Raw genomic sequence first — 9243 nt, forward strand, 5'->3', positions numbered from 1 at the left:
TCAGCAATGTTTATCAGGAAGTTGTTTTTCTTCCTACAGGTGTGTTTTGCTGGAGCACTGGCATTTTCTCTTTTAAAACTGACATAAAAATAGATTTTTATCAAAAAAAAAAAAAACCTGGATGAGAAGGTCAGTTCTATTTTAAGTTTATGTTGATCACTCTGAGATGGTTCATTCTATTAGTTGGCAGTTTCCTGCTTTCTCTTCCTGTTTTATGATTAAGTGAATCCTGTTTCTCCCCTGAAAATTAAGGATAAACGTATTAAAGACATTATTTCTGGGCTATAGTGTAGTCCTTCTTTTTTGTTGTCACCTGGACTTCTTAGATGTCCTCAGTCAAGTCACATTATACTCCTGGTTGGACTTCTGACTTAGTATTTTGCAGTTGTATTGTGTCTTGTCACGAGCCAGAGTCTTGTCATGAGCCTTTTGGTAGTTGCTGTCCAATGCCATCATTGAAAAATGATCTCCGCCCTAAAAGAGTCTAATCTAAATGAGTTTTTCATCATTTCGTGTTTAACCAACCTTGCTGCTGCTTTCTTGGTTTTCTTTGGCTCCCATTCAAAGTAAAATGTGACAGATGAATCACAAAGCTCACCTTTTCCACAAAGCATTTTAAAGATGAAAGGGAGCATATGTGTATGTTTGGAGATGACAGCAGAGTTGCAAATGTATGAGAGGAGGACTGTGGTAGTTGCTGTACTTGAAACATTTTTTTTAGTTTGTTTTAAGGGCACATTGATTACATGTGCCAGTGCTTCTTATAGCACTTTAAGTACATGCATTTTAATGAAAATTAATATTTAAGCATAAAAAGCAAAGCCTGTCTTTATTCATGTAGCAAGAAAATCGAGATAAAATACATGACAGGGTTAATATGAAAAAATATTGAAGAAAGTCCAAGGAGGTAGTTTGCCAGCTTGGAATGGATTTTTATGGGTTTGAAGAAAGAAGATGACTCCTTACTAGAGGTTTGAATACAGAACTGTCATAAAGCAGAAGTGGCTATGATGAAAGCTGAGAGTCTACTTTGGCTGATCTTCTAGGAGCCAGATCCAAAGAGGAGCTGAGCATTTTTGATGCCCATTTACTTCTCCAGATTTTCTTATTCTAATATTCTTATTAAAGAACAGATATTCACTGTACTTCTGTTTTATACAGCTCTCTGAAGAGCTGGGTGACCTCGAAGATCAGTGCCTCTCTTTCTTTTTATGGGTTCACATCTAGATTATGTGCGGCAGTCGTGTAAATACTGGGGAGCTGCAAGACTGAGCGTTGTGGGACAGATTCTTAGTTGGTGTAGCTAGGTTTTCTGAAGCAAGTGGGTGCTTATTGTACTGCTGTGCTTGAGTGCTCTAACTCCTCTGTAATAAAATCACAGTATGTTGGTTTCCCATCTCAGTTAATAACTTCTGAAAATAATGTAACTGCCTTTTGCTGATTAGGCACACCTGACTGCTTGGAAAAAAATGTATGCACTGTACATGACAAATCTGCTTCCCTTTCTGTGCTGCATATTCAAGAGCACAATAAAGTATTGGTTGCAAAACAAATGAAATAAGAAATGGCATGTTGCGGCTAACTCTGGAGAAGCCATCATATTTGAATGGTGGACAGTGCTGGCGCTGTGCTCTTTCTGACCAACGGGCTTGGAGCTGGTGCCCTTCAGTTGTGTCCACATTCAAATCTGTTTGCAGTCTGAATTCCAAATCTGTTTTCCTCTCCCCTGCAGGCCTTTTATTTGAGGCAGGCAAATAAAGAGACAGTCTCAGTCTCCCCTTTGTGCATTTGATTCTGGAAGAGATTGTTCATACAGGACAAACAAGTGTAAAAGGTTCCTGTTGGAATTACATGATAAAATATTGTGAGAGACCTTGAGTAACCTAAATATACTGCACTAAGTGTTCTGTCAGCAGCTGGGGTAATGGACTATTTCTCAAACCCTCTGGGTGAAAAGTGAAGAGCCCTTTACTGCATGGGTGGCTCTCCAGTGTAACTACCATATTGCAGTATTTACTGGGTCTGCCACCCCTGCTGCAGCCACAGGATTATAAGAGGCTCTCATGTTTTCTGGAAGTCAAAGAAAGTATGTTTTAACTTCTAAACGTTTCTAGACTTCGCCTGTATAGAGAAGAGTTTACAAACCTGATAGAGCCTAGGGGTTTCCAAGGATAAAGAAAAACAATTCACTATCCGTTTATTCTTTCTTGACATTCTTAAGACAGAATACTGGGTAACAGATAACTGTGATGGGGGACTGACACCCCTCAGGGAAGAGTCAAAAAGGGACTCTTAAACAGAGACACAAACCAGCTTGTTAACCTACTAGGCTGCGCATTGCTAAGGAGAAAATCATTCTCTTTTTTCCTAAATGGCTTTGTGTAGGGGCTAACTGGGCAGAATACTGGACTAGACTCAGAAGACTTTCTCCTTCCTGGTTCCTCTGCTAGCCTGCTAGGACAAAGCACAGCATCTTTGTGCCCCGTTTACTCATCTGTAAAATGGGAATAGTGATCCTGTCTTTGTCGAGCGTTGGGCTCTGCTTATAAAATGATCTCTTGCAGAGCTAAGTGCAGTTAAAATACTGCATATCTGATGTTTACCCAGTTATGATTGTAAATTGGCTTGTACCCCCCAAAATATGTACTTAGCATCTTATCTTTTAACTGCTAAATATAAACCTGGGTTTGCTTCAAAATGAGCGCTGAAAAATCTGTTTCTGTTTTGATGATTATTTTTTCTGTACATGAATTAATTATAGTAACCACTTTAGAACTATGTCTTTTACCAAATGTTGTTCTTTAGTATTGTCTGAGGTTCTCTGTGGTTTCTTTATGCAGATACGTAGATACCCAGTTCTTCCCAGGTACTATGCAGGTACTGTGACCAGCTCTACTCGCTCAAGTGCTTACAGACAGGATTCAAAGATACTAAACCTCAAGGAGTACGAACTGTCTAATAACGTGCTAGGGAGTCTCTGACACAAACGCTGTGTTATCCTTCCCTCACTCTCCACGACTGAAGTAACTGATTGCTTCTTTGTTTTGTTTCTTTAGAACGCCTTTTGCTGCTGCCATCAGTTTACGTGGAAAACTAAGGCATGGAGAGATGAAATGATGTGGGAAAGGTTGTGGGGCAGTCTGTGTATATAAAATGCTCACCAATGTTCTGCTTCATTGACTGGACTACCAGACTGTTCCTTGAACGACACTGCCTTTAATACACTTTAAAAAAATTTGTAGCAGTTGTAACTGTGGACATACATAGTCCGTGAGAATGTTTTCTCCCAACAAAATTATAAGCGAAACAGCCTACCAATAGTTAAAGGTTGTCATAGTAAGTTACTTTCTTAGAAAATACTTGTGCACTTACAGCTATTGATTAATAGCTGAGAAGTTTATTGCAAAACAGAATCAACTGTAGCAATTGTGGATTGCATCTCTGACTCATTCTTCTCTTTTTAAGTGTCTGTAATGAAATGGATTAGAGAACCCCAGCATTTGGTAATAGGGTTATTTTGGAACTCCCTCTGCTGGATTTATTTGGGTATTGAGCCTGACTCTGCTCTGTGTGTTATCGCATGCCTTTCTGACTGCAGCACTTTTCCTTCTGATTCATACCAGTGCAAGTCTGAAGGCAATTAGGCCTGGACTGCGTTCATTTGATAATATGTCACGCTGAACGACAGCATATTTGGTAACAGCAAGCACTTGCCTAGAGCTTTCCACTGTCAGTGTTTGTGACAGCAGCTGTTAATATTGAAGGGAAATAAATGTGATCTACAGCCAAGCTGACCTCTCAGGACTCCAGAGGGATGCTAGAAAGCAAAGGAAATTTGTCTGCGGTGTTAAATTGCGAAGAGTCTGTGATTTGTTTCCACAGATTGAAAGCATGGAATGGATCTCGGCATTTATCAGTCACTTAGCTTCGTTATTTTGTGAACCAGTTCTGAACAACAGAGGCTATATAAAATTACTCCGTAATTAGCTCTGCAAAATTGGAATGGAGCGATTTATCAAAAGGAACGGCTAAGACCTCAGCTGAGCAAACCCCGCATCCGCATACTTGAAACTAATTGTGAGGATGGGACAAATGCAGCCTGGAGCTGGGCAGGGAGTTGCGTAACTGCAGCCGGGTAACCTTATCCAAGAGGAAGGTGAGTGTGTGATAGAGGTCTTGGTTCTCTTCGCTTGCTCCCAGTAAATCTGCATCTGGATTTATCCAGCGGTGTTTAAGGATTTTCAACTCTCTGTGCTTGATACTATTAGTAACAGTGATATGGTAGATCTACTTCTGTAGATTGGAATCAATGGGCCTAAGTACCCGCATGACTGCTTTGCTAGAATGGGCTTTTATTTATTGCCGTGTATCAGCGGTGTCACACTGTTTCAGCTGCACCTTGTAACTGCCTAGATCTAAGATAAATTTATTTCTCTTCCTTTTGTCTTTTCTGTTTCGTAACAGTAGCATTTAAAAATAATGTCAATGATTAGAGGTATATAAGAAAGAGAGAAGGAATGACCAAGGAGCCCCTCTATACAAAGGGCTTGTCCCTTCTTTGTGGTAAAGCTTATCCTGCAGAAAATGATGTTTAAGGGAATTTTTCTGGAGAGCTAGTTTCGGATGTGTGTATTTGCTGAGAGAGTTACAGTACACTGCAGTTAAAAGCAGTATATGCAGTTACAAGCGTCTAGTTTTCCTCCTTCCCCCATCCCCCACACGCATACCCGAAATAGTCAGAAATGCTTATCAATCTCTTGCAAACATCCCACTTGCGCTGTTGTGATGAACCTGCGGGTTTCTTTCCGTCAGAATAGCCTGCAGTGCAACCTGAAGAGGACAGTTTGATTTTTGCGAGCCTGGTTCTTCGGATGAGCTCTGCAGCATCTTTTGACTGTGATAAGAGTTCTGCACAGCGTGGACATGAGGCAACACGTTTCTCAAGGGAAGAAACGGTCCTTATAACTGTCTGAGGACCTGTATGCTGCACAATTGAGAGCATAATAAGCTGTGAGCCTGGACTTGGCCATTGGTAATGACAGCGTCCAGCTATTTTCTGGTGTCTGCTTTCTGCAATGGAGAATTTGAGGAAGGTGAACTCTGTGCTCCCTCTTTTGGTAGATGCAGGAATGTGGAAAAGAAGAACGGGGATAAAACTTTGCCTGTAATACTAGGGAAGTTGAGCGTAAACATTTTCCTTTGCATCTTGTCACAGAATGAGGTGAGAGTTTTGACATTAGCTCCAGTGTCGTGAAAATAAAAGCTTTTTTGAGATCAGAACACAGCCCTGCACCAAACAGCTTTTTTAAAGCAAAGCTAAATAGGATTACCATGCTTAAAACAACTGGAGAATGCAAAACTATGAAACAGAGTTCCATATATGCTCTGTTGATCAGATTTTAAATATGCAGGGAAAAGAACAGCTTGGAGTTATGTGGCTAATACCAGCTAAAGCATCCACAGTACCTCCTGCAGTTCTTTTTTACTGCTTGGTATATTTTGGCCATTCTTGAATCTTCTGTGAGTTTGTAATCCACTAGTGGAAGATACATTCGTTTTATGCATTATTAGCTTTCTTGACCTCAGAGTGCACATAACGTTTAGATAGAAGTCTGAAGATCCCTACCCTGTAGATGCAAATTACTTGAATTACTATCCTAGACATGGGAAAAGGAGTAGCAACGAAGGACAAGACCCCAGATTAGTTCAGGTTACTATATGCTGTGTAAAGATGCAATGTTTGCTTGCGTGTTGTAATAGCATTTTTGCTAGTGCTCTTTTGTTGAAAGTGTTCATCCACTTAGAGAAGAATCGATTCTTCTTGTCTTTACAGTGGAGCAACATGCAATGTCATCTGGGGAACAGGAGCGTGGTTTGAAGGAGACGTCACTGGGAACGTATAGTAAGTCTCATCTCTGTGCAACAGGCCTCAGGGTTACTCTGTGCATACACATGTCCAGAGCCTTCAGCACCCCAAGATATTCTGCAGTAATTGCCTGATATAAAAGGCTTATCCTGCAGATACGACAAGTCAGGAACTGCAGACAAGTGAGACGTTCTGTGGTGGCTACAACTGATGAAATATGTTACCTGTTTATAACCAAAAAAAAAAGAGAAACAGATGTGGCTCATTTATATGTAACCTAGCACAATAGAATTATTGGCTTTTTGACCCAAGGAGAATTTAAGTGTTAAACAATGATGATATCACTGTCTTAAGTTTTTCACCCAATTAAAAACTCAGCAGTGCTGGCTGGTACAGGACAGCTTCTTTGAATTGCCCTCCTGTCAACTTTCTTTGCAGTGTTCAAACGTGGTCCAGGATGTGAAAACTTGTTTAGAGCAGAACAGCTTCCTGTTAGAGGAAGCTTTTTGACCAGATGGACCTGCTAGGCAGTAGTGGACTATTTTTCTCGAGCCTTGTGTTTTTCAAACTTTCGGTGGAGTGTTTTGTGGGAGGCATCTTGTTTCACCTGATGTTAGAGCAGGGACACCAACTTTTACCACTGCCTAGACAGCAATACCCAAGCTAGCAACATGCTGGAGGTTATATCATGTCTTGCTCTCTCTGTTGGTCTTAATTATATCCGTTTAATGACTGTGATCATGAACATTGCCAATAGTCTCATGGACAATATAAGCCATTGGTACTGGCTAAATGTGTCATGATTTTGAGAAGGTGCTTGAAGACATTAACGTTATTGCAATGCTCTGGTTTTCATGCATTTCTCTTGACAGTTCCAGTCAAAACAGCTTAGCTTTTGCAAACCACCCTCTGTTGTGGTTTAGAGAATTTATGTTTCGGGTAGGTGGATTTCTGTCATTTTACTGCTGGCATAGAAAAAAATGCAAGGAAATCAGTCATTGCTTTATCTGATTAAGAAGCTGGGCTTTAGGCCTAAAGTGCTGTAAGCAATGCAAGCAGTGAGTGAGCCTCCAGGACTTGTATTTTCAGGGAGTACAAGCTGTTGTAAATGTGGAACATCCTAGACTGAAATCTCTTCATGTTAAGTGTCAGTCAAACATGTTATCCAGGCTGCACTTAAGTGGATAGATGTCTTCTCTTGTACTTTCCAAGTATGCTGTCACGTTGCTGGGGGTCTGCGGAGATACAGAGGTAAATATTTCAGTGGCATAAAATCTTGCTTAATGATAGAACGTATCTCAAAGCATCCATTTGATCTACTAAAGTACTGATTGCTCAAGCAGCCCCCTAAAGCCCTCTCGTTTCATGAACAATACAGGATGGATGCTTAGGCTGAGGAAGTGTACTGCATGCAAAAACATTGCATGAAATATCTCGCAGAGAATTGGAGCAGCAAAATACACTGAAAAATATTCCCCTAAAGACAAGAAAAAAAGCCACTGAACCAAAACAAAGCTAAAGAGGAGTCTGTGGAAAACCTGTTTCTTGGGTGTTGGAGGTATGAGCTTCCTGTTGGCCTTTGTGGTAGAGAAGTCCCAGTGATGGTCTGTGTTTCAACATGCTAACTGGAAGTTGAAGCCTATGGGACAAATCTGGTTCTTTCTCTTCATCCTCAAACAGTCTTCAGTGCTGCTAGCTCCGTACTTATACTTTGGATGACAAGTGCCAAACAGTTACAAGACTGGCCTGGAAAGCCGTGAGATTGCAATAAATAACTGGTATCGTGAGCTCCTTTTTATTTGCTTTCTGGCTTGGAGCTGTTCATTACTCATTTATGTGCCCTGTTCTCAGTAACTGCAAGAGATCTAGTTCCTTTTTCTCTTTAAAATGAAAACCTAATGTTCTGATGTAATCACATGACTCCAGCAACTGGGTCTTTAAAACAGACCATGAAATAGTGCAGAACTTGTGGCGAGTTATAGGAGGGCTGACATTGCTTTGAGAAACGACTGTTTCTTGGCTCTTGCTGCCCATTTTATCGTGAACCCTTATGTGCACTGCTTTTCTTCCTAGTGCAGACAATAACATGATTGTTGTCCCCAAAGTATCCCTATAAAAGGGCAGGGTGTAGCAATTACAGTGAAGTGAAGCAGAGATTTATTTTTACATTAACCTGGAACATAAATATCTTTCATGTTGTTAGACTCTTTCACGATCCTCGTTAATGGACTAAACTTACTAGTTTGTCTCTTTATCATGTTGATAGACCTGTTAAATGAAACCCTGAGAGATCAGACAATTTAGTTCAGTGGCCAGTGGCAGCTTTTCACAGCAGTGATTTCTAGCTGGAGTGTGCGTGCCAAATGTCCAGGCAGCTTGTGCTTATCAGCATCCATTATACTTTTTGTTGACTCGCACCATTAATAACCTGTCAGATTAGGTAGTTAGGCTGTCTCTAGTAGCCAGGGGAAATTGTTTTTCCCTAACTGATGGTATGGGTTGTGCAGTTGTGCAGATAAGCACTTGGTCAAATGGCGCTCCAGGCGTTTCTTAGCTGGTCTTGCTGATGAATGCAGAGCTAGTGCTGCGACACGAGGTGTAGATAGCAACATAGAGACAGTCACCAAGAGAAATAACCTGCCCCTTTCAGGTACCCTTTCCAAATATGACATTAATGATAGTTCTAATTCTGCAAATATGCTGTATGGGGGAGAAGCTCTATTAATTTCAGAGCTGTGATGATTTTTATAAACATTGCTTCTTTCTCCTGAATTAAAACTGGTCCTGGTCCTGGGGAAATTAAAGAGATTCTCCTTAGAAGGTATCATGTCGCTTCTGCAAGCAGGGCTGGCTGCTGCTGGTAGCCACTGCTGCTCTGAAATGCTCTTTGTGCAGTGACCTTCTGTCTTTGGCACTGATGCAGTCTGTTGTGCCCAGGAGTTGCTTCAGCAATTTGCAGATGCATGGAAAGGTCTGTTTATTCCCTTGAAGATGCTAGAATCCCAGTTCTTAGGTGAATGACATTTACCTATTTCTAGGAGCCATGAATCTTCAGTGTAAAAAGACTGAGGGTTGTGGCGCTCTATCCATCAAGCAGATGCGTTGCTTCAGTTACGTGAAGACTTTCTGCAGTAATAGGCAAGAAGATGAATTTTCCTGAAAAGCTGTTTGGGTTCCCCGTGGTTAAGGGTGCAAGTCCTCAAAGCTTGTATTATTTATTTGAACCAACAGATAAGATAGGTACAAGAACTGCAGAGGGTACTTTGTCCAGCAGAATTGATAAGGTGAAAGAATTCCTGTGCTGAAAGGCAATTTAGAGAGAAACCCCAGCTGCCCCTCATCAAAAGCATACCCACATCTCCATTGAAATTATGTTT

The 9243-nt window shown here is 40.9% G+C and overlaps 1 long non-coding RNA gene across 1 annotated transcript; it reads left to right on the forward strand.

Moving 5' to 3' along the window:
• The first annotated feature begins 3615 nt into the window (after positions 1–3615).
• Positions 3616–5881, forward strand: LOC138068787 (uncharacterized). Its single transcript, XR_011143556.1, has 3 exons — positions 3616–4156; positions 4813–5221; positions 5834–5881. It is a non-coding gene; the product is annotated as an uncharacterized lncRNA (long non-coding RNA).
• The last annotated feature ends 3362 nt before the right edge of the window (positions 5882–9243 follow it).

This window comes from Struthio camelus, chromosome 11, assembly GCF_040807025.1.
Source record: "Struthio camelus isolate bStrCam1 chromosome 11, bStrCam1.hap1, whole genome shotgun sequence".
NCBI lineage: Eukaryota > Metazoa > Chordata > Aves > Struthioniformes > Struthionidae > Struthio > Struthio camelus.